General features: G+C 45.6%; 1 protein-coding gene across 1 annotated transcript in view; it reads right to left on the reverse strand.

Moving 5' to 3' along the window:
- NOD1 (nucleotide binding oligomerization domain containing 1) overlaps positions 1 to 22,525 on the reverse strand; it is a 93,534-nt gene extending 71,009 nt beyond the window's left edge. The window contains exon 1 of the mRNA XM_079931454.1: positions 21,958 to 22,525. The gene's annotated coding sequence lies outside the window, so the exon portion shown is untranslated. The remainder of the gene's footprint in view (positions 1 to 21,957) is intronic.
- Between the last annotated feature and the right edge of the window lie 1,809 nt (positions 22,526 to 24,334).

The raw sequence follows: 24,334 nt of genomic DNA on the forward strand, positions 1-24,334 counted from the left end.
CTCTACCATTATCTCATGTTTCTTTGTAACCGCCAAGGCCCTCTTTTGAGCTGCAGAAGCTGGTTTCTGACAGATGCTTTGCTTTCCCTGGTTTTTATTTTATAGAGTAAGAAACACCTGCCACTTTTTGCTGCTTTAAAGCCTCGTTCCTGAGAAACTCCATGCGTCAAACAGAGGATCAAAATTGATGCCAAATGGTAGCCCCTTTCTTGGCTGGGCCCTGCCTGCCTGAACTGCCAGGGCAAATCTGCACACCACGCTCTGCAGCCTCCACCAGCTACCAGGCACACAATGGCATGCTATCCATCACGGACAGGCCTGAGGAAGGGCTTCAGTGGGTAGGCAGGGGTCAGGATGCTGGGCAGACTCTGGGATCCACAGCTTCGGGCATCCTTCCCTGGAAACCCAGTATCAAGCCTGTGCTGCTCGGGGCCCCAGCAGAGCCCTGACAGTCATTGCTAAAACTGAGTGAGCACTTCTCTAGGGGCCCAGCGTTGACCTAACACTTGCCACTCATTGCGGGAGGCCGGATAACATAAGGATTCAAAGTGGTCTCTGGAGCCAGTGGGCTGAGTTCAGACGTGACTCCACTGCTCATCAGCGAGTCAGCTATCCTCTCTGTGCCTCAGTTTCCTCCAAGTCTCTGACAGTCCCTACCTCCAAGTGTTGCTGTAGGGTTGAGTCCATGGTCACGAAGTGCCTAGACCAGGGGTGGCATACAGTGAATACTCAGTAATTATCACCTTGCATAATCTTCTCTGTTCTCTGGCAGAGGTCATTGTTACTACCCATTTACAATGAGGAAACTGAGGCACACGGAGGGTAAGCAGCTCCCAACACCCACAGAGGTTACAACGCAGCCGGGCGGATGGACACAGAACAAGGGACTACAAGAGTGACTGAGAAATGACCACAGAGAGCCAAGGCTGTCTGTAGCTCTCCCAAAGGCTTCCTTGGTCCCGCTGGAGCCTCTGTAGTAAAAGGTGACAGAGAGAAGCGGTGAGAGCCTCAATCTCTTAGAGAGTTTGGATCCAGGACACCCAGAGAGATGCCGAGCCCTGATAACATGCAGCACGCAAGCTAAGGGCTAAAGACTGCCCACTGCTCAGTGTCATGGTCTCCACAGCCACCCAGGTGTGCCATCCCATCCCATGCATCATTAGAATAAACCCCAGAGGGGCTATTCAGGAAGATGGCGGAAGAGTAAGACGCGGAGATCACCTTCCTCCCCACAGATACACCAGAAATACATCTACACGTGGAACAACTCCTACAGAACACCTACTGAAGGCTGGCAGAAGACCTCAGACCTCCCAAAAGGCAAGAAACTCCCCACGTACCTGGGTAGGGCAAAAGAAAAAAGAATAAACAGAGACAAAAGGATAGGGACGGGACCTGCACCAGTGGGAGGGAGCTGTGAAGGAGGAAAAGTTTCCACACACTAGGAAGCCCCTTCGCGGGCGGAGACTGCGGGAGGCGGAGGGGGGAGCTTCGGAGTCGCGGGGGAGTGCACAGCAACAGGAGTGCGGAGAGCAAAGCGGAAAGATTCCCGCACAGAGGATCGGTACCAACCGGCACTCACCAGCCCGAGAGGCTTGTCTGCTCACCCACCGGGGCGGGCGGGGCTGCGAGCTCAGGCTCGGGCTTCGGTCGGAGCGCCAGGAGAGGACTGGGGTTGGCGGCTTGAACACAGCCTGCAGGGGGTTAGTGCACCACGGCTAGCCGGGAGGGAGTCCGGGAAAAAGTCTGCACCTGCCAAAGAGGCAAGAAACTTTTTCTTCCCTCTATGTTTCCTGGTGCGCGAGGAGAGGGTTTTAAGAGCGCTGCTTAAAGGAACTACAGAGACGGGCGCGAGTCGCGGCTAAAAGCGCGGACCCCGGAGACAGGCGCGAGCCGCGGCTAAAAGCGCGGACCTCAGGGGCGGGCGGGAGACGCTAAGGCTGCTGCTGCCGCCACCAAGGGGCCTGTGTGCGAGCACAGGTCACTGTCCACACCCCCCTTCCGGGGAGCCTGTGCAGCCCGCCACTGCCAGGTTCCCGGGATCCAGGGACAACTTCCCCGGGGGAACGCACGGCGAGCCTCAGTCTGGTGCAACGTCACGCCGGCCTCTGCCGCCGCAGGCTCGCCCCGCACGCAGTGCCCCTCCCACCCCCCCGGCCTGAGTGCATCAGGGCCCCCGAATCAGCGGCTCCTTTAACCCCATCCTGTCTGAGCAAAAAACAGACGCCCTCCTGCGACCTACACGCAGAGGCAGGGCCAAATCCAAAGCTGAGCCCCTGGGAGCTGTGAGAACAAAGAAGAGAAAGGGAAATCTCTCCCAGCAGCCTCGGGTGCAGCGGATTAAAGCTCCACAATCAACTTGATGTACCCTGCATCTGTGGAATACATGAATAGACAACGAGTCATCCCAAATTGAGGAGGTGGGCTTCGAGAGCAAGATCTATTATTTTTTCCCCTTTTCCTCTTTTTGTGAATGTGTATGTGTATGCTTCTGTGTGAGATCTTGTCTGTATAGCTTTGCTTCCACCATTTGTCCTAGGGTTCTATCCGTCCATGGTGTTTTAAAAAATTTTTTTTCTTAATATTTAATTTTAATAACTTTATTATACTTTACCTTCGTTCTTTCTTTCTTTCCTTCCTTCCCGCCTTTAGACAACGAATCATCCCAAATTGAGGAGGTGGTCTCTGAGAGCAAGATTTATGATTTTTTCCCCTTTACCTCTTTTTGTGAGGGTGTATGTGTATGCTTCTGTGTAAGATTTTGTCTGTATAGCTTTGCTTCCAACATTTGTCCTAAGGTTCTATCCCTTTTTTTTCTAAATATTTTTTAATTCAATAGCTTTATTATACTTTATTTTGTTTACTGTATCTTCTTTCTTTCTGTATTTTTTCCTTCCTTCCCTCCTTCCTTCCTTCCTCCCTCCCTCTTTCCCTTTCTTTCCTTCTTGCCTTCTTTCCTTCTTTGCTTCTTTCTTTCTTTCTTCCTTCCTTCCCTCCATTCTTTCTTTCTTTCTTCATACCTCTACAAATTCTCTCTACTTTTTCTCCCTTTTATTCTGAGCCGTGTGGATGAAAGGCTCTTGGTGCTCCAGCCAGGAGTCAGGGCTCTGCCTCTGAGGTGGGAAAGCCAACTTCAGGACACTGGTCAACAAGAGACCTCCCAGCTCCACATAATATCAAAAGGTGAAAATCTCCCAGAGATCTCCATCTTAACACCAGCACCCAACTTCACTCAACGACTAGCAAGCTACAGTGCTGGACAACCTATGCCAAACAACTAGCAAAACAGGAACACAACCCCACCCATTAGCAGAGAGGCTGCCTAAAATCATAATAAGGCCACAGACACCCCAAAACACACCACCAGATGTGAACCTGCCCACTAGAGAGACAAGATCCAGCCTTATCGACCACAACACAGGCACTAGTCCCCTCCACCAGGAAGCCTACACAACCCACTGAACCAACCTTAGCCACTGGAGACAAACATCAAAAACAGCGGGAACTACGAACCTGCAGCCTGCAAAAAGGAGACCCCAAACACAGTAAGATAAGCAAAATGAGAAGACAGAAAAACACACAGCAGATGAGGAGCAAGATAAAAATGCACCAGACCTAACAAATGAAGAGGAAATAGGCAGTCTACCTAAAAAAGAATTCAGAATAATGATAGTAAGGGTGATCCAAATCTTGGAAATAGAATGGACAAAATGCAAGAAACAGTTAACAAGGACCTAAAATAAATAAAGATGAAACAAGCAACGATGAACAACACAATAAATGAAATTAAAAGTACTCCAGATGGGATCAATAGCAGAATAACTGAGGCAGAAGAACGGATAAGTGACCTGGAAGATAAAATAGTGGAAATAACTACTGCAGAGCAGAATAAAGAAAAAAGAATGAAAAGAACTGAGGACAGTCTCAGAGACCTCTGGGACAACATTCAACGCACCAACATTCGAATTATAGGGGTTCCAGAAGAAGAAGAGAAAAAGAAAGGGACTGAGAAAATATTTGAAGAGATTATAGTTGAAAACTTCCCTAATATGGGAAAGGAAACAGTTAATCAAGTCCAGGAAGCACAGAGAGTCCCATACAGGATAAATCCAAGGAGAAATACACCAAGACACATATTAATCAAACTGTCAAAAATTAAATACAAAGAAAACATATTAAAAGCAGCAAGGGAAAAACAACAAATAACACACAAGGGAATCCCCATAAGCTTAACAGCTGATCTCTCAGCAGAAACCCAACAAGCCAGAAGGGACTGGCAGGACATATTTAAAGAGATGAAGGAGAAAAACCTACAACCAAGATTACTCTACCCAGCAAGGATCTCATTCAGATTTGATGGAGAAATTAAAACCTTTACAGACAAGCAAAAGCTGAGAGAGTTGAGCACCACTAAACCAGCTTTACAACAAATGCTAAAGGAACTTCTCTAGACAAGAAACACAAGAGAAGGAAAAGACCTATAATAATGAACCCAAAACAATTTAGAAAATGGGAATAGGAACATACATATCAATAATTACCTTAAATGTAAATGGACTAAATGCTCCCACCAAAAGACACAGATTGGCTGAATGGATACAAAAACAAGACCCTTATATATGCTGTCTACAAGAGACCCACTTCAGACCTAGAGACACATACAGACTGAAAGTAAGGGGATGGAAAAAGATATTCCATGCAAATGGAAACCAAAAGAAAGCTGGAGTAGCAATTCTCATATCAGACAAAATAGACTTTAAAATAAAGACTATTAGAAGAGACAAAGAAGGACACTACATAATGATCAAGGGATTGATCCAAGAAGAAGATATAACAATTGTAAATATTTATGCACCCAACATAGGAGCACCTCAATACATAAGGCAAATACTAACAGCCATAAAGGGAAAATCGACAGTAACACATTCATAGTAGGGGACATTAACACCCCACTTTCACCCATGGACAGATCATCCAAAATGAAAATAAATAAGGAAACACAAGCTTTAAATGATACATTAAACAAGATGGACTTAATTGATATTTATAGGACACTCCATCCAAAAACAACAGAATACACATTTTTCTCAAGTGCTCATGGAACATTCTCCAGTATAGATTATATCTTGGGTCACAGATATAACTTTGGCAAATTTAAGAAAATTGAAATTGTATCAAGTATTTTTTCCGACCACAACGCCATGAGACTAGATATCAATTACAGGAAAATATCTGTAAAAAATACAAACACATGGAGGCTAAACAATACACTACTTAATAACGAAGTGATCACTGAAGAAATCAGAGAGGAAATAAAAAAATACCTAGAAACAAATGACAATGGAGACACAACGACCCAAAACCTATGGGATGCAGCAAAAGCAGTTGTAAGGGGGAAGTTTATAGCAATACAAGCCCACCTTAAGAAGCAGGAAACATCTCGAATAAACAACCTAACCTTGCACCTCAAGCAATTAGAGAAAGAACAAAAAAACCCCAAAGATAGCAGAAGGAAAGAAATCATAAAAATCAGATCAGAAATGTAAAAGAGATGAAAGAAACAATAGCAAAGATCAATAAAACTAAAAGCTGGTTCTTTGAGAACATAAACAAAATAGATAAACCACTAGCCAGACTCATCAAGAAAAAAAGGAAGAAGACTCAAATCAATAGAATTAGAAATGAAAAAGGAGAAGTAACAACTGACACTGTAGAAATAAAAAAGATCATGAGAGATTACTACAAGCAACTCTATGCCAATAAAATGGACAACATGGAAGAAATGGACAAATTCTTAGAAATGCACAACCTGCCAAGACTGAATCAGGAAGAAATAGAAAAGATGAACACACCAATCACAAGCACTGAAAATGAAACTGTGATTAAAAATCTTCCAACAAACAAAAGCCCAGGACCAGATGGCTTCACAGGCGAATTCTATCAAACATTTAGAGAAGAGCTAACACCTATCCTTCTCAAACTCTTCTGAAATATAGCAGAGGGAGGAACACTCCCAAACTCCTTCTACGAGGCCACCATCACCTTGATACCAAAACCAGACAAGGATGTCACAAAGAAAGAAAACTACAGGCCAATATCACTGATGAACATAGATGCAAAAATCCTCAACAAAATACTAGCAAACAGAATCCAACAGCACATTAAAAGGATCATACACCATGATCAAGTGGGGTTTATTCCAGGAATGCAAGGATTCTTCAATATACGCAAATCTATCAATGTGATAAACCATATTAACAAATTGAAGGAGAAAAACCATATGATCATCTCAATAGATGCAGAGAAAGCTTTTGACAAAATTCAACACCCATTTATGATAAAAAACCCTGTAGAAAGTAGGCATAGAGGGAACTTTCCTCAACATAATAAAGGCCATATATGACAAGCCCACAGCCAACATCGTCCTCAATGGTGAAAAACTGAAAGCATTTCCACTAAGATCAGGAACAAGACAAGGTTGCCCACACTCACCACTCTTCTTCAACATAGTTTTGGAAGTTATAGCCACAGAAATCAGAGAAGAAAAGGAAATAAAAGGAATCCAAATCGGAAAAGAAGTAAAGCTGTCACTGTTTGCAGATGACATGATACTATACATAGAGAATCCTAAAGATGCTACCAGAAAACTACTAGAGCTAATCAATGAATTTGGTAAAGTAGCAGGATACAAAATTAATGCACAGAAATCTCTTGCGTTCCTATACACTAATGATGAAAAATCTGAAAGTGAAATCAAGAAAACATTCCCATTTACCATTGCAGCAAAAAGAATAAAATATCTAGGAATAAACCTATCTAAGGAGACAAGAGACCTGTATGCAGAAAATTATAAGACACTGATGAAAGAAATTAAAGATGATACAAATAGATGGAGAGATATACCATGTTCTTGGATTGGAAGAATCAACGTTGTGAAAATGACTCTACTACCCAAAGCAATCTACAGATTCAATGCAATCCCTATCAAACTACCACTGGCATTTTTCACAGAACTAGAACAAAAAATTTCACAATTTGTATGGAAACACAAAAGACCCCGAATAGCCAAAGCAATCTTGAGAACGAAAAACGGAGCTGGAGGAATCAGGCTCCCTGACTTCAGACTATACTTCAAAGCTATAGTAATCAAGACAGAATGGTACTGGCACAGAAACAGAAATATAGATCAATGGAACAGGATAGAAAGCCCGGAAATAAACCCACGCACATATGGATGCCTTATCTTTGATAAAGGTGGCTGGAATGTACAGTGGAGAAAGGACAGCCTCTTCAATAAGTGGTGCTGGGAAAACTGGACAGGTACATTTAAAAGTATGAGATTAGATCACTCCCTAACACCATACACAAAAATAAGCTCAAAATGGATTAAAGACCTAAATGTAAGGCCAGAAACTATCAAACTCTTAGAGGAAAACATAGGCAGAACACTATGACATAAATCACAGCAAGATCCTTTCTGACCCACCTCCTAGAGAAATGGAAATAAAAACAAAAATAAACAAATGGGACCTAATGAAACTTCAAAGCTTTTGCACAGCAAAGGAAACCATAAACAAGACCAAAAGACAACCCTCAGAATGGGAGAAAATATTTGCAAATGAAGCAACTGACAAAGGATTAATCTCCAAAATTTACAAGCAGCTCATGCAGCTCAATAACAAAAAAACAAACAACCCAATCCAAAAATGGGCAGAAGGCCTTAATAGACATTTCTCCAAAGAAGATATACAGACTGCCAACAAACACATGAAAGAATGCTCAACATCATTAATCATTAGGGAAATGCAAATCAAAACTACAATGAGATATCATCTCACACCAGTCAGAATGGCCATCATCAAAAAATCTAGAAACAATAAATGCTGGAGAGGGTGTGGAGAAAAGGGAACACTCTTGCACTGCTGGTGGGAATGTGAATTGGTTCAGCCACTAGAACAGTATGGAGGTTCCTTAAAAAACTACAAATAGAACTACCATATGACCCAGCAATCCCACTACTGGGCATATACCCTGAGAAAACCAAAATTCAAAGAGTCATGTACCAAAACGTTCATTGCAGCTCTATTTACAATAGCCCAGAGATGGAAACAACCTGAGTGACCATCACTGGATGAATGGATAAAGAAGATGTGGCACATACATACAATGGAATATTACTCAGCCATAAAAAGAAACGAAATTGAGCTATTTGTAATGAGGTGGATAGACCTAGAGTCTGTCATACAGAGTGAAGTAAGTCAGAAGGAGAAGGACAAATACCGTATGCTAACACATATATATGGAATTTAAGAAAAAAAATGTCATGAAGAACCTAGGGGTAAGACAGGAATAAAGACACAGACCTACTGGAGAACGGACTTGAGGATATGGGGAGGGGGAAGGGTGAGCTGTGACAAAGCTAGAGAGAGGCATGGATATATATACACTACCAAACATAAGGTAGATAGCTAGTGGGAAGCAGCCGCATGGCACAGGGATATCGGCTCCGTGCTTTGTGACCGCCTGGAGGGGAGGAATAGGGAGGGTGGGAGGAAGGGAGACGCAAGAGGGAAGAGATATGGGAACATATGTATATGTATAACTGATTCACTTTGTTATAAAGCAGAAACTAACACACCATTGTAAAGCAATTATACCCCAGTAAAGATGTTTAAAAAAAAAAGAATAAACCCCAAAGAGAAATCACCTCAATGTTCCCTGAAGTTACTGGCAAACACGTCCATTCAGCAGCAGCTTTGTTCTGTGCAAAATCATCCAGCAGAGCCCAAGTGCAGAGGTTATCCTGCCCACAGTGTGGATGTGAATGCTGACTCCCAGGTCGAGCAGACAATTTGGCCTCCATCCCAACTGAAGGGGGTGTGGAGGCTAGATGGAGTACAGAAACCTCAAGAAACTCATTTCCCAACATCCACACTGGCCTCGTGATTTCATTCTTTTCTTACACACCCAACTGCTGGGAGTCATCAGTCACATATATATATGCTTCAAAATAAACGACACAGCTTTCTGCAAACTGGTATTGCAATACCAGCAGATAAGATTCCTAACAGATCTCAGCCTTGGTCCTTAAAACATTCTTTAACAGTGTGGAAGATGCTAACGGAGACAGACAACCCAGAGTTCTTTAAACAATGAGCTCCAAGTACTCAGGCCATTCTACAAGTATTTCTGCCGCCGACTTTTTCTTCACACAGGCTGGAAACAAGTACAAACATAAGCAGAATCAAGGCCGGCCTTGCTGGTGTCCAGGTGCTACGGAATCTGGCTCAGGGCCATCAGCCTCTGATCCCTTCCTGACTGTTCCCCACCCCAGCTCTGGTCGTTTCTGAAAATGTGATCCCCATACATGATGCTGTTCTCTGGAACCTTGGAGGTCACAGGAAAAGGTTGATGATCCTATACATACAGAAAGGATTAGCTTCTGGGATATGACTTTCCTGACCACAGGACAGTTTTCACAGACTTTCCTAACCCTTTCTTGACAAACAACACCGTGAGAAAAGCATGCTGCTCATCGCATAGCTTGGATCCTCCTCCCAGGTACCAGGTAGGATTACATGTTACTAATGTTATCTGCTTTGACTCATGACATGTGAGCAGCAGCAGAACGAGTTACTCAGCATTGGTGCGTCACTTGTCAGCGTGCGACTCTCCTTTTCCTCTGGCACTAGGACCAACCGGCAACATTCTAGCTGGTAGCTGCTGCATCCACCTGGCCCACAGGTAATGACAGTAAGGAGAGCCCCTTGCGAGCTTGTGATGGGCATAGAGTGTGAACAAGAAACAAACCTTTGTTGTTTGAGCTGCTGAGATTTTTGGAATTATCTGTTACTGCAGCACAACCTAGCCTAGCCCGACGGCTACTATAACAGTGGACAAGAAAAGTATTTAGCACATTAAGAAACTGAGACCCAGAGGGGTGAACTGAGCTGTCAAACGCCAGGCGGCTGGTGGAAGGCAGAGCAGGAGGGCTGGAACGCTTGCCACAGCCCCTCACTGCCCTCACACGACAGCAGTTTCTACAGGACAGAGACCCACGACATGAAAGGACTACTCACTGTAAAGATAAAGTCACTACCATCTTTTTTTTTTCCAGATACTGTAAAACCGACTTTAGAATTAAGAGTTAAGTTAAAATGAAGCCTCATTTCCTACCTACCTCAGACTTAGAAGTAATCTATACAAGAAAATGCTAATTTATTTAAAGGGGGGAAAAAAGGCACAAGGGTAAGCCACACATTCTCACCATTTGTACTGAGGTGGCCAAGTCTGCTTGTTGTGGTCCCAGGTCCCCGTCACCTCACTCCACCCAGCTTCTTGTCCCACATCAGAACCTCAGCCCAGTCCACCACCACCACTTCTGTCAGAATCATCCAGTAGGAACCATAGAAGCTAAAGAGACAGGATCAGCGATGAAAAAGAATGTGGTGGAGCTCCATGTACCGACAGAAAGATCTTCAAGACATATTGTCATTTGAAAAATACAAGTTTTGGAAAGAGCATAACAACACATATAATTTGCCCATATTGTCTCCCTACAGACACGCGAAACTGTATACATTTTCTACAAGTATACATCTATGAACATAGATGCAAAGAAAAATATCTGGAAGAAGACATACTTTATGAGAAGAGAGATTACTTCCAGAGAGGGAAGGAAGGGCACCAGGATTGGTATAGTACTTTTATTCATAATGTTTTAATTTTTTATAAGAAGAATATATACTCAAAGTTACTTAAACTTTACATAAGCCTTTTTATTCATCAGGGCATCTTAGGAAACCTTGAGGCAGCTCAATGCAACCTTCTCCGCAATCACCATCTGTTAGGGAACTTTGAGTTTCAGTTCACCCTCCTAGGAAAAAACGCTCAGTCCCCATTAAACTAAACGACAATCCATTAAAATCAAACAGACCCTGATGGAATGGTATGACTCCTTCTGTGCGCCTGTCAATACACGGAACACTCCTCCTGCTTTGGTGAAATATCATAATCAAGCTGATGGATGTCTTCAGTTTAGTAGGAGTCTGTCAACTCATGGTATTGCCACTAAACCTGGTTCGAAATAAGGTGAAAAATCAAGCCCTACAAAAACAGAATGGAGCAGAAGAGTCAACAGAACTGACTTTCAAGTAGATTCTTTTTAAACCTTAGGAGCTTAGGCAATACCACATTAAAAAAATGCTCCATAATTACCAAAGGTCTCTTCATTTCCTTTGTCTTGTATTTCCTTTCATGTAACGCAAGCTTCTGAACACTTTAAAATAATATGGGCTCAACTGCCTTCTGTGTAACATTCTGACCCCGAGTGATGGATGATGCCAAAGGTACCTCACACTTTCCACCCAATATCTCCTCCCCACCTAAGTGGCTACTGTTACCAAGGAAACCACTTTAGATTCTCCCTTCCCTTCTGCTAAAACCACATCCTATGGCTAAAGTCTATCCAGCAAATACCATCTCTGGCAGAGCCACATCTGCCATGCACGATATGGACTTCTAAAAACATTCTATCTACCACAGTCCTGGACAACAGGAATTGATCATTGCTATTTACTTACTGAATTCAGATTTAAGATAATGTAAAACAAAGCCATCCCTCCCTGCCTACCTCAGGGATGACATTCCTCAGATTGCAAAATGCCAACAAAAATAAGCTCTGCCAGGGGCTTCCCTGGTGGCGCAGTGGTTGAGAGTCCGCCTGCTGATGCAGGGGACACGGGTTCGTGCCCCGGTCCGGGAAGATCCCATATGCCGCGGAGTGGCTGGGCCCGTAAGCCATGGCCTCTGAGCCTGCGCGTCCGGAACCTGTGCTCCGCAACGGCAAAGGCCACAACAGTGAGAGGCCCGCGTACCGCAAAAAAAATTTAAAAAAAATTTAAAAAAGATAGGCTCTGCCAACCTGATCATAAACCCCTGCGTAACCTGAACACATACAGCGTCGAACACATCTGGACGCTCCTCGAGCAAGTGACTTCTCTCTGGAATAAGGTTCATTTTGGTGAAGTCTTACAGTGTCAGCCCAGTCTTACAGTGAGGAAGACAATTATACCGCATTTGCTGACATCGATCATGTGGACAGGAAGCCTCCACCCTGCTTCAAGTTGCCCAACAATGAGGTGGGTGGGCCAACACCTCCCATCAGCAATTGAACAGGAAGCTAAGACCAAGCACGTTTTTATACAATACTGATAGAACTGCACAGAGATCACACACAGTGAGTCAACTCAAACAGGGTCCTACTTTCCCTGCTGCGTAAGCCACAAAACACGAGCTCAGTTCTGCTTCCAGGCTTCAGAAACTAGACAAACTCAAGTTGCCACTCTTTAATGGGTCTTCATGGAGCCCTGTCTCTCTCAGGTTTGGGGTTTGGGGAGGGGGGTGGTTATTCATTTTTCGTGTTTTGGTTTCAATTTCTTAACCTGGAAAACAAGCCCAGTCCTGTTTTCTGCCACACCAGAAAACTACTAACAGCCCCCTCTAGAAAAAATTTAGCAGACGAATGAGGCTACAGTCATTTGAAGCTTTTAAGTTCCATTAATATTCATTTACTTCAAGTACCTGAAAGCACATAATCCCTCAGAATTTCAAAGCAGATCGAAAAGGCAGTCTGTCCTCTCAATATCTCCTCTCTCTCCCTCTCTCCCATCTCTCCATCTCCTTTTTTTCTCTTGCGAAAGCACCACAGTTTGAACTCCAGATACAGACTCTGCCACCTTGCCTACTACAAGCGCAGGAATGCAGACAGAGGATGTGAGCACTTGGGGGTGGGGGGGGGGGTGGAGGCTGATGGAATGCAGATAACCTTTCAGGCCTTCTGGGAACTCAAATGTTTGACTCCACATCCTCAGAGCCCAGTATCTCCTCTGGTCAAGAAACCCCATTCAGAGTGTGCGCAGAGCCAGCCCCTCCCTTCTCTGCTGGAACCACAGACTTCTGGAGTGGAAAAGAGTACGGTCCAACACGCCCATTTTAGAGATGAGGAAACTGAGGCCCTAGGCAAGGCCAAGACTTGTCTGGATCAACCGGAGCTAGGTCCCAGGTCTCTTGGCACTGAGGCAAATGCTCTTTTATTTCCTTCTGGTTAGGGTGGCCCCCTCAGCAGCCGAGAGTCTCACCCCATCCCCACAGCAGGGCCTGGCGCCTGTCAGATGGGCAGGGGCCCCGCCTCACCATGTTCCTCCCCTCAGTCCCTCTCTCCCCACTGGGAATTCCCATGGTACTTTATCCCCACCGCTCTCACAGGATGTGGTAGTTAACTTTACTACTTAGATGACACTTAGCCCAACACGGTCACACTGCAAGCATTTATCATGAGGAAGGAGAGGGCGGTGCAGGCTGGAGCTTCTGTCTGGTTCATCTTTGAGGCCCGGCATTTGCCTGTGAGGGATGGTGTCCATCTGGTTAGTCCCCGTATCCCCAGCACAGAGAGGATGCTAGATTAAAAAATGTTGAATGAATGACTCTAGCACAGCACACTGCTTATAACGGGAGCTTCGTTAATGCTCATTGAACGAATATGTGGATTTCCAGAATTCACGGGCTCACACAGGGAGCGTCACTGGCCGAGTTCGTTAGTAGATAAATTCGGATTTGCAGGCACCAATATTTTCTATTGTTCTAAGACTTTTCTGTTAGCAGCTGCCTTGAAAATTTAACCAAAGCCCAGCTCTCAATTTCCAGAGCATAGTCTATACATTCTCTTGGTACATAATCACCTATTGTTTTGTGACAATGCCCTCCATTGTGCCTTATGGGGCTGATATACAATTGCTGTTTGACATTTTCCTGGTGTTACCCAGGCTTTGAAAAACAAAGTTCCAAAGACACCCTGCTCGGTATTCATCTCTGAGGGCCCAGTGAATAAAAATACCTTAATAAAAAAAGCCAACAGAAGACAACAGAGCCTTGAATCGGAAACCCTGACCTGGAACTCTATTTAAGAGTTTAAGTGCTTCCGCAGAAGAAAGTTCTACGGAAGGGGCAGGTTCGGAAGCCAGAGGACGTCTGGAGATGGCATTGAGGACGGACACAGAAAGTGTCTGGAGCTTCTCAAATGAAAGGCAATTTACAAAAACAAAATACTTCAGTCACCTCAGAGGCTTGAATTGAAACCTGGCCTCAAACGAATAAACACTCAGCTGATCGCTGGCCAAATGCTTAACAGGAGACTTTTATTGTCTGGGACACAAATCTACCTGGAGCTCGGCCAGGTGGTACCTGGGATGTGTAGGAGGGGACTCCCGAGGGCCACCGGGAGACTGAGAAGATGCCAAGTTCTTCCCAGAGGCGGCACACCCTGGGGAGCAGGCCCTCCCCGACAGCCAAGATACACGTGACCTGCCAGGCCTCTCACTCTGTGACCTCACGACAGCTTCACAGGAGTGAGCAGAAAGGAGGTAATGCAGGCGTCCCACAGCAAGAGGCTTTTTCTGTGATCCGAAAGCTCCAAACAAAGAATTTTTTTTTCTAAACACCCTGGTATTTTAAGTGGATGCAAATTCCCTAGTAGATGAACAAAGTGGGGAAAGCACCTCTTTCAGGGCTTTGGAGCTAAAGCCAGAGAAAAACAGACAAGCATGAAAAACTGTCCAAAGCCCTTTCCCTTGGCCAGGGGATTCCCAGAATTTTTATCCGCAGACTCTGACACCCACGCAGCCAGCCTGCCTCTGCTCTTTGGGCCCTTGTGTTCCTGCTTCCAAGGAGCCAGGAAGGACCGGCCTCCACCCACGTGCATCCACCGAGGCTCCTGCTGAAGGATGCTGGCGCCTGGCCGGCCCGCACGCACTTACACACATCCACTCCCAAAAACCGCGGAGCTGGTGCGGTGGGCAAAGCAGACCAGGCTCTGCGTCCCGGTTCTGCCATCTTTTCTCTGCTGAGCTTCGGTTCCTTCATTAGAAATTGAAAACCATAATTTCTGCCTCCATAATTGTCTCACATTAAGTCAAGGTTTATAAAGCTTAACAAGTAGGGGTTGTTAATTATCTTTTTCTTGTAGATCACTAACATCGAGAAAAGGCAGCGGTGGGAACTCCTCAAGGCCTCCCACTGTCCTTTACAATAAATGTCCAAATCCTTCCCAGCCCAGGAGGCTCTGCTTGGCCTTCCTCACTGTAACTTCCTCAATACACCCTGTTCTTTCCACCTCTGAGCCTTCAACCATGCTGTTCCCCGAATCTGGCATGCTCTAACCCCTCCTCATCCCCAGCAACTAGTTGAAAAGGCTCATTCTTGGAGGAGCAGATCCCAGACTCCCCTAATCCTAGCACAGCTCTGATAATCTGTCTCATGACATACATACTGTTATTTTCACTCACAGCACTTAACCCATTTATAACTATGTATTTGTGTGGACCGCCCCTTCCTCTTCCAGTAGCCAGCAAATTCCATTTGGCCAGGCACTGAGCCCCTGGATTCATTCGTTGCTGTATCCCCAAAACTTGGGAGATTCCTGGCACCAGCGAGGTCTCTGATAATATTTGTTCAATCAGTGTGTTGAAGAACTAAAGCTCCAAAGAGCCAGGAGGAACCAGGAGCTACAAATAGCTCTCTGACAGCTTGCAGCACCAGGCTGGGGAGCAAGCAGAGCACTTCATACCCATGGGAAAGCCAGGAAAACAATTACCAGCTCATTATCAGAAATGCTAAAGCACCCACAATTCACTCAATGGAGAATTCCCTCTTCTGGGCTCTGAGTTCCACAGGCCTCTTGGAAGATTGCCAGAGCTCCAAAAGACATAAAACCTACTGGGGTGTAAAGAAGAAGGGAGATGAGTATGGATTTTCTTAAAAAGGTAGTGTACTTGGAACAGGTCATTGCATTTTCAATGGGGTGTATTTAAATACTGTCATGTCTACCCGAGTCCCATCCTGGGAAATTCCAGGCCTGGTTTCTGTTTTCTCAAATACCCAGCACACCTGTCTGGGTGAATGCTTTAGAATATGTTTAGAAACACAGAATGTCTGCCTGTGTTTTATCACACCCAAGCTAACAATCTCAGTGCACTGAGATGACATTTATCCAAAAATAAACATCATAATCCACTCTAATAAAATCGGTCAACACCAGTATCACCACCACCACCCCGAGTGGATATTAGGTCACCCAGTGTAAGCAATGGTTGAGGTTTAAATGTTATAAATCGGTGTGCGGGTGTTCCCGTGTTCATTCCATAAACAGGCAGAGGCAGGCGGCTCTTTGGAAGGGCCTTGTATCCAGAAGGACAGCTCTACGAAGAGCACAAGCACATCTGTGGGTCAATTCCAGGAGGCAAGCATAGGGGTGGGGAGGTGGGCAGAGAGGGAGGGACACTCACTGAGTCCCGTTCAGTGGTTAGAACCTGGATTTCTGCTTCAAATCCTGGGTGCCGCACTAACAATCTGTTGACTTTGGGCTGGTTATTTAATCTCATTGAGCCTCAACTGTCTTATCTGTAAAACAGGAGAAACGATAACTACAGTATAGGGTTGTTGGGAAGATGAAGTGAGCTAAAAAGCCAAAACAACAAAAAAAAAACTAAAGCCCTTTGACCAGTGTTGTACATTGTAAATCTATGTAAGTGTTTGCTATCAGACGCATCTTTATTTCATTTCATCAAAGCCTCAAGCCAAACCTTCCACATTGATAGTTATTCCCTTTTTGCAGATAGAAAAACTGAGGCTCATGAGGGTTAAGTAGCTTATTCAAAGCCACACAACTAGGAGATGGCAAGACCAGCACTTGAACCCAATCATCGTAATTACCACTTCCTGAAAGCCAGGTGGTATGCCAAGCACTTCACAGCAACAATCTCATCAAATACTCAAAACCACTCTGTAAGGCAAGAATGACTAAAACTATTTCATACAGACGAGGACACAGGGTTGGAGAGGTTAACTATCTTGGCTGAAGTCACACAGTTAGTTAAGGAACAAAGCAGGGGCTTGATCCCAGCTCTGACACCAAAGTCCATGGTCTCCTCCATTTAAGTCCTGCCTAATATTTGTTATAGATCTAGTAACTCCACTTGAAATCATCAACATGCCTGAATTCATATTAAATGGAAAACACTGGCCTTGTTAAGTGGAGTCCAGGAATGGCCCTCTCCATGAAGGGGCCTGCTGTCCTGAATCACAAGGAGTTAGGATATCCCCAAAGAAAAGCCTAGCTTTCCACCCAGTTCCTTTCCTTCTAGAAGGTTTGGTTTGGGGTCATAGATAGCAACTGGGGAATGTGTTAAAATGAAGCACGGGAAGTTCTTAGTCACTAGACTTGCATCTTTTGGGAATTAGAACAACACAAATATTTTCCCACATAAATCATCATCGGTCCCAGCTCTGCTACCATGGAGGGGTTTTCCTTAGCAATATGTGACTGCCCTACCCAGCTAAGTGCGACTCTGAAAATATCTACCCAGTCATTCCATCCTCCCAACTCTTTTCTGTCCCTAACCTGTATTGTGGGAATGACACAGAGAAGAGTCAGTATCAACACCCTGATACAAAGATATAGTAGTGGTGACTTCTCATGGTTTTTGGCTTTTTTTTTTTTTTTTTTTGGATGCGTTGGCTCTTCGTTGCTGCGCACGGGCTTTCTCTAGCTGCGAGGAGCAGGGGCTACTCCTTGTTGCGGAGCATGGGCTCTACGTGCGCAGGCTTCAGTAGTTGTGGCGTGCAGGCCCTACAGCGCAGGCTCAGTAGTTGTGGCGTGCAGGCTCTACAGCGCAGGCTCAGTAGTTGTGGCGCACGGGCTTAGTTGCTCCATGGCATGTGGGATCTTCCTGGGCCAGGGCTCGAACCCTTGTCCCCTGCATTGGCAGGTGGATTCTTAACCACTGTACCACCTGGTAGGCCCAGGTTAATATTTTAATAAAACATGAGGGGCTTCCCTGGTGGCGCAGTGGTTAAGAATCCACCTGCCAATGCAGGGGACAAGGGTTCGAGCCCTGGCCCAGGAAGATCCCACATGCCGTGGAGCAACTAAGCCCGTGCGCCACAACTAATGAGCCTGCGCTCTAGAGCCCGTGAGACACAACTACTGAACCCGAGGGCCACAACTACTGAAGCCCGCGCGCCTAGAGCCCGTGCTCTGCAACAAGAGAAGCCACTGCAATGAGAAGCCTGCGCACCGCAACAAAGAGTAGCCCCTACTCGCCGCAAGTAGAGAAAGCCCGTGCGCAGCAACGAAGACCCAACACAGCCAAAAATTAAAATTAATTAATTAATTAAGAAATTAACCTACCAAAACCTGGTGCTGATCTGGTGCTTTGCAAATTACCTGGACCCTCATGTTGACCTATTCATCAGTTCCATAGAAAACTATAGTTTTAAATACCAAAGTGACAGCTTACTAGAGTACTCTAAATGATTTTAATGAAGTATAATAGAACACAAAATTGCCTTGCTGGTTCCGAAACGGAGCAGGACCCTATGGTCCTTCCCTACCACGTCCTCTGCCTGCCTTTTGCCTGTGGAAAAACTTCATCTAAAGAATTAGTTTGATCAGAGAAGCAAGAAAATGCAGAAACAAAGGAAAACAGTCCAATAAGACTAAATAATAGTAGTTTAGTCATTAAGCATGGTTAAGGACCTTTAGTTCCTCCTCAAGGGCTGTAGATAATATTCTGAGCCATCTCCTGTGAGCTGTCTTGTAGATACTGAAACGCCCACCTGGTGAAAGAAGTTAACTACATGGTGATCTTACTGTAGCCATGACATAAGCTGCCACAAGTCTGTGAACTGGCCTCAAAGAAATGAAAACAAACCGACCCTGCAACTGAAGACTAACTGTACCTAAAACAACCAAAATGACACTGGTCAGACCACCACGTGACCAATTTCAAGATGACTGTCAGAGCTGACTGCACAGTTTCTGCATGTAGCCCCCTACCCCCGTCTATAAAAGCTCTTGCCCCCTGACTGTCACAGGGGGAGTTGGCCTTTGGACAGGCGTCCGCCCTCTCCCCCGGTTGCCGGCATCCAAAACGAAGCAAACTTTCCTTTCCACCAACCTGGCCTCTTCAATGGCTTTTGAATGGCAAGCAGTCGGACCCCACTTTTGGTTACAGTTCTATAGAGGCACTGTGCCCCTTCTGAGGGTCAAGGTAAGATCCCCTTAGACTAAAAGCATCCCAGGCCTCACTGGCTCAGCTCCAGAGGGTGGAAGGATGGTGAAGGGGAGGAGGGATGGTGATGAGCTTGTCTTGGTCAACTCTGCACCAAAATCTCTGCCCACAGTTTGGTCTGTGGCAGTTTCTAGATAAAATACATAAATAAGAATGCAAGCCAGAATGTCTTGCTTTGACAAACTTTCTAGCACTGAGTAAAAACCATCAATGAATTGAAATGGCAATGATTAGTCTCCTCTTACTACAAGAGTCAAGTTTGGAAAAAAACACTTGCTGTCACTGAGTGTCTGATGCACCAAAGAGTTTCCCTCAAAACAACTTTGGACCCTATAGATGGATGAAAGGAAGCCCTTTGTGTAAAACTCAACTGACTTTGCCCGGAAGATAAAAGGAAACAGGACTTCCAGAAACCTGCAAAATACCTACAGCTTCTGCCTGACAAAAATTCAGCACAAGTATAAACTTTACCTTTTTAAATTTCACCTTGCCTCAAACCCCCAAAAAAGAAGAATCGTAGAAGGAACTGGTAATATAAACCTCAAATCCTAGGTTTATGTCTTAAATATCGAGTAAACATTGAACTCTTTTCTTTGGATAAAAAGAGACAAGAATTTGATATTCTCATTAGGCAAGTTAGCGATAGCACTGTAAAAAAACACTTGAGGGCTTCCCTGGTGGCACAGTGGTTGAGAGTCCGCCTGCCGATGCAGGGTACACGGGTTCGTTCCCCGGTCCGGGAAGATCCCACATGCCTCGGAGCGGCTGGGCCCGTAAGCCATGGCCGCTGAGCCTCCGCGTCCAGAGCCTGTGCTCCGCAACAGGAGAGGCCACAACAATGAGAGGCCCGCGTACCGCAAAAAGAAAAACCACTTGATCTTTATACCTACATTGCATCACTGTTTATAGTATTTCTAATGTCTAATCTAAAATAAACAGTGCTGCTGTTACTATCAAAGTGATCATCAGTGACACACAGAGTGGGACCAAGCTGGGATATGGGATACCCCCTGACAATTGTAGGATGTGGGTCCTCCCTTCTCCAAATTCCTGACTTCTTGATCATCTAGGAAGGATTCACTGCCCCTAGGCCAAGGGTCAGTAGCAAAACAGGTACGACCGGGGCACGGCCTGAGGATGCTGCCAAAAGGAAAGTCATCTGTGTGTGCCCATGTCAATTCTGAGGCCCTGTAAACAGCCCAGCTTTGGGGGAGCCCATTTTTTGATATATGGGGCAGTGGGGTGGAGGAAGTCTCAAGATTAAGGACCACTTTCTTTTGCCAAGAAATTCATTCCTATCGCATGGAGTAAAACTGTATTCCAGAGCCATCAATAAGCCCTGTTGGGGGAAAGGGTGGTGGCCTGAAATTCCAGACTGCAAAGTACACGGTGCCCAAGGGGGAAGGAGCTACAGAGCCCTCCCCCGAGCAGGGCAGGAGAAGAACAGGGGAATGGAGCAACTACTGGCCACTCTCCCTCACCGTGGCTGTACTAAATAAACAACTGCTGAACACAGATCACCACCGCAGTGGCTAGTAACTGCCACTGATGGAGCAGCCACCACGTGCCACCCGCCGTGCCAGGCGTTTGATACACCCTATCTCATGTAACCTCACGACAGAGCTCTTTAGATCCCCATTTTACGAGAAAGAAAACAGGGGTTCAGAGAGATCACATATAACACGCCCATGGTCACGCATCACAGAAGTGACAGAATCTGAATCGGGGCACAGGTTTGATGGGCTCCAAACTTGAACTTGAATTTCTTCATTACACAAAAACACAATCTACTCTTCTTAGAGCCTTTGGAAGCCCTCTCTTCTCCTAGGCTGTCATTTGTTTTAAATCCACCTTTCTTATCTGCAGTAAAAGTCTGTGTCTCGTCCAGTGGCCCCACTTGCTGAGATTAGAGCTATCTGTCCCCAGGGTGAGAACAGGATAAATCCTGTGCACTAATATCCAAGCTAGAGTTACTATTCCCTGGATGTGGGAAATCTCAGATAGGCGGCTTTTAGGAGCGACAAACCCGACCCTGTGGCAAGCACAGCTGGCTTCATCCTTAAAGCAGAAAACCCAGTAGTTAAGGCCATGGGTTTACTGGCTTCCCGCAACTTAATTTTAAAGGCCAACAACGGAGGCATTTCCCAGAAAGCAGAACTAAAGGGGCATCGTGATCTGGCAATCCTTCTGTTTTTCACAATATGCCAAAAGACTCTATGCATATCTGAGGCTGCATATCTGTTCTGAACACACTGTTCAGGCCACCCTGCCAAGCCTTGTCTCATTTCCCTTCTTTGCATTTCAGGAAGCTGGAGGGAAGTCCACTGCCCCCTCCCCAGGGTCACGCAGGACACTGGGAGCAGCCGGATCCGTCTGCAGGCTGTACTCCATCAAGGCCCCTGCCGGCCTTTCCACCTTCTCTTGGCAGCCACACTTTGGTTATTGTTGCTCAACGCTGAACGCACAGTGGAATCAGCTGGGGATACAGAGGCCTGGGTCCCACCCCCAGGGATTCTGATAGATCCAGCCTGGGCATCTGAATTTTACAAACGCCCCAGGTGATTCTAAGATACAGACAGGATTGAGAAACTCTGCCCGGACCACCGTGGGATAAACGATTCCCCTAACACTGAAGTTCATCCCCCCGAACTTTCGTGGCATGCCACAAACTCCCGGGTTTCCCCGCCTTGCTCCACCCGGGGCTCTTCTAGAGCAGCTTTGAATCCCGTCCGCTCGCAGGATGACGCCTCCCTGCTCCTCCTCCCTCGCAGCGCCCAGGACCCCAGAAAACTTGTGCCCCGCGCGACCCACCCCCGTCGCTGGGACTTACTTGGTCGCTAGGTGTGCAGACCTCGCAGCAGCAGGGAGCAGCAGACCTCGCAGGGAGCGAGAGCCTGATGCGCCGGGAGGGCGCGAGCGGGAACGCTGAGACTGGGGAACGCCGAGACTGGGGAACGCCGGGCCGGGAGCGCACGGCGCCCGCAGCTTCACCAGGACCGGGGAGGGAGCAGCCGCGGCACCGGCTGGGAACGGGAACTGGCCCGACCGCAGCGAAGGCCGCGCCCCTGTGGCCGCGCCCCGAGCCTCTGCGGCCTGCGCGGGGAAGGCGAGGCCGGGCCCGGGCAAGCGAGTCGGGGTCGGCGGGGTGGCCGCTCGCCCGGACCGGGCGGTGGAAGCCGGGAGAGGCGGCGCGCAGAAAGTAGCCCGGGGCAGCCGAGAGGGGCGGTCCCTGCCCCAGCAGAGCAGCCACGCCACCGCTCAGGCCGAGCGGGCAGGCCTGAGAGCTCGCCCAGGGGTGACACATCGCGAACTAGACGCCAACTCGGTCTTCGCCTCCGCGAGCCTAGGCCCGTCCCCTTAAATGAGCCAACCGGAGGCAGCAGCACCTGAGCAAGATGGTGAAACGCCTGTTAAAACGTTAACAAGTGCTCCCGGGTGAAACTCGCGTTAAAACGTGACACCTGCTCCCCGGTGAAAAGTAGCTCAAAATCATCAAGCCTTTTACGACAGAGCATATACTTCGATTTACACTTTTTAAAATGTAAGCTTTTCTTCATGTCCTTAAATCTCTTCTTGGCAGTGTACGTTTTATAGTCTATACATTATGCTGTGAAGACCTGTAAGGGACTTTTTAACATGCTAATACCTTTCGCAATAAAATGTTTTTTAAACGTTTTAAATGGAGAATCTACATAAGGCATAACGATGCTATAAATAAGTTGTCACATTCACACTAGAGTACATTCAATCACATGACCACATATGCTCATGAATATTTAGATTACCATCAAAGGCTGCCTTCTGATAAAAGTTTGTTCGTAACTCAAAAGCGAAACTTTGCAAACGTAAACTTGATGGGCTACCTTGTGCAAACTTGTAAGCTCCAATATAGAGATGCTAAAGATACCAATTCCTCCAGTTTATACCCTTACAGGAACCTCTGGTAGAAAAATTACAAAATTTTTCTTTTCTCTAGGATTCTGGATTTTATCTTCCATATCTTTTAAACTCATATTTTCCATATCCTGTTTCTCTGGCTGCATTCTGAATAACTTCTCAGTTGTCTTTCCATCAATCAATTCTTTTGTGGCTATTCCAACCCCGCTGTGTTACTCATCTGTGTTAGGCGGAATACTCCCTACACCTGGAACCTGTGAATATGGCAAAGGAGAATTAAAGTAGCAGGTGGAATTAAGGGTGCAAATCAGCTGACCTTGAGATGGGAAGATAATCATGGACTATTGGTATGGGCCCGATGTAATCACAAGGGTCCTTATAAATGGAAGAGGGAGGAAGAAGGAGAACTAAAGAGATAGCAGCCTGAGAAGGATTTGGCCTGATGTTGCTGGTTTTGAAGATGGAGGAATGGGTCTATGAGCCAAGAAATGAGGGTGGCTTCTAGAAGCTGGAAAATGCAAGGAAGTGGGTTCTCCAGTAGAGCCTCCAGAAGTAATACAGTCCTGCTAACACTTTGATTTTAGCCCATTGAGACTCACTTTAGACTACTGACCTCCAGAACCGTAAGATAATAAATTTGTGTTGTTTTAAGCCACTTTGTGGTAACTCGTTACAGCAGCAATAGGAAACCAATACACCATCCATTTAAGTTCTTAATTTCAACAATAATATATTTTCTAAGAGTGTTTTGGTTCTATTTCTAATTTTCTTGGTCATTTTTAATAGTCTCCTGTTCTCTACTGATTCCATCACTTAAAAAATTCATAGTTATTTTTGTTTTTAATTAAACTTTTTGTTTGGGCTAATTGTAAATTCACATGCAGCTGTAAGAAATAATGCAGAGAGACCCTTATACCCTTAACCCAATTTCCCTTCATGGTAACATCTTGCAGAACCAGGCTATAGGCATTGGTACAGTCAAAATACAGAACACTTCCACCACTACAACGATCCTTCATATTGCCCTGTTTTATCATACCACTCCCTCATTAACCCCTGACAATCACTAATCTGTTCCCCGTTTCTATAATATGTCATTTCAAGAACATTATATAAATGGAAGCACACGGTATGTACCAGGATTTTGTGATCTTGTTTTGGGATTGTTTTGTTCACTCGGCATAATTCTCTGGAGATTCATCTAGGGCATTGCATATATCAATAGTTCTTTCTTTTTTATTACTGAGTAGTATTTCATGGTATTACCACAGGGATACCACAGTTTAACCATTCACATGTTAAACAACATT

This window comes from Stenella coeruleoalba (genome assembly GCF_951394435.1).
Source record: "Stenella coeruleoalba genome assembly, chromosome: 9".
Lineage (NCBI taxonomy): Eukaryota > Metazoa > Chordata > Mammalia > Artiodactyla > Delphinidae > Stenella > Stenella coeruleoalba.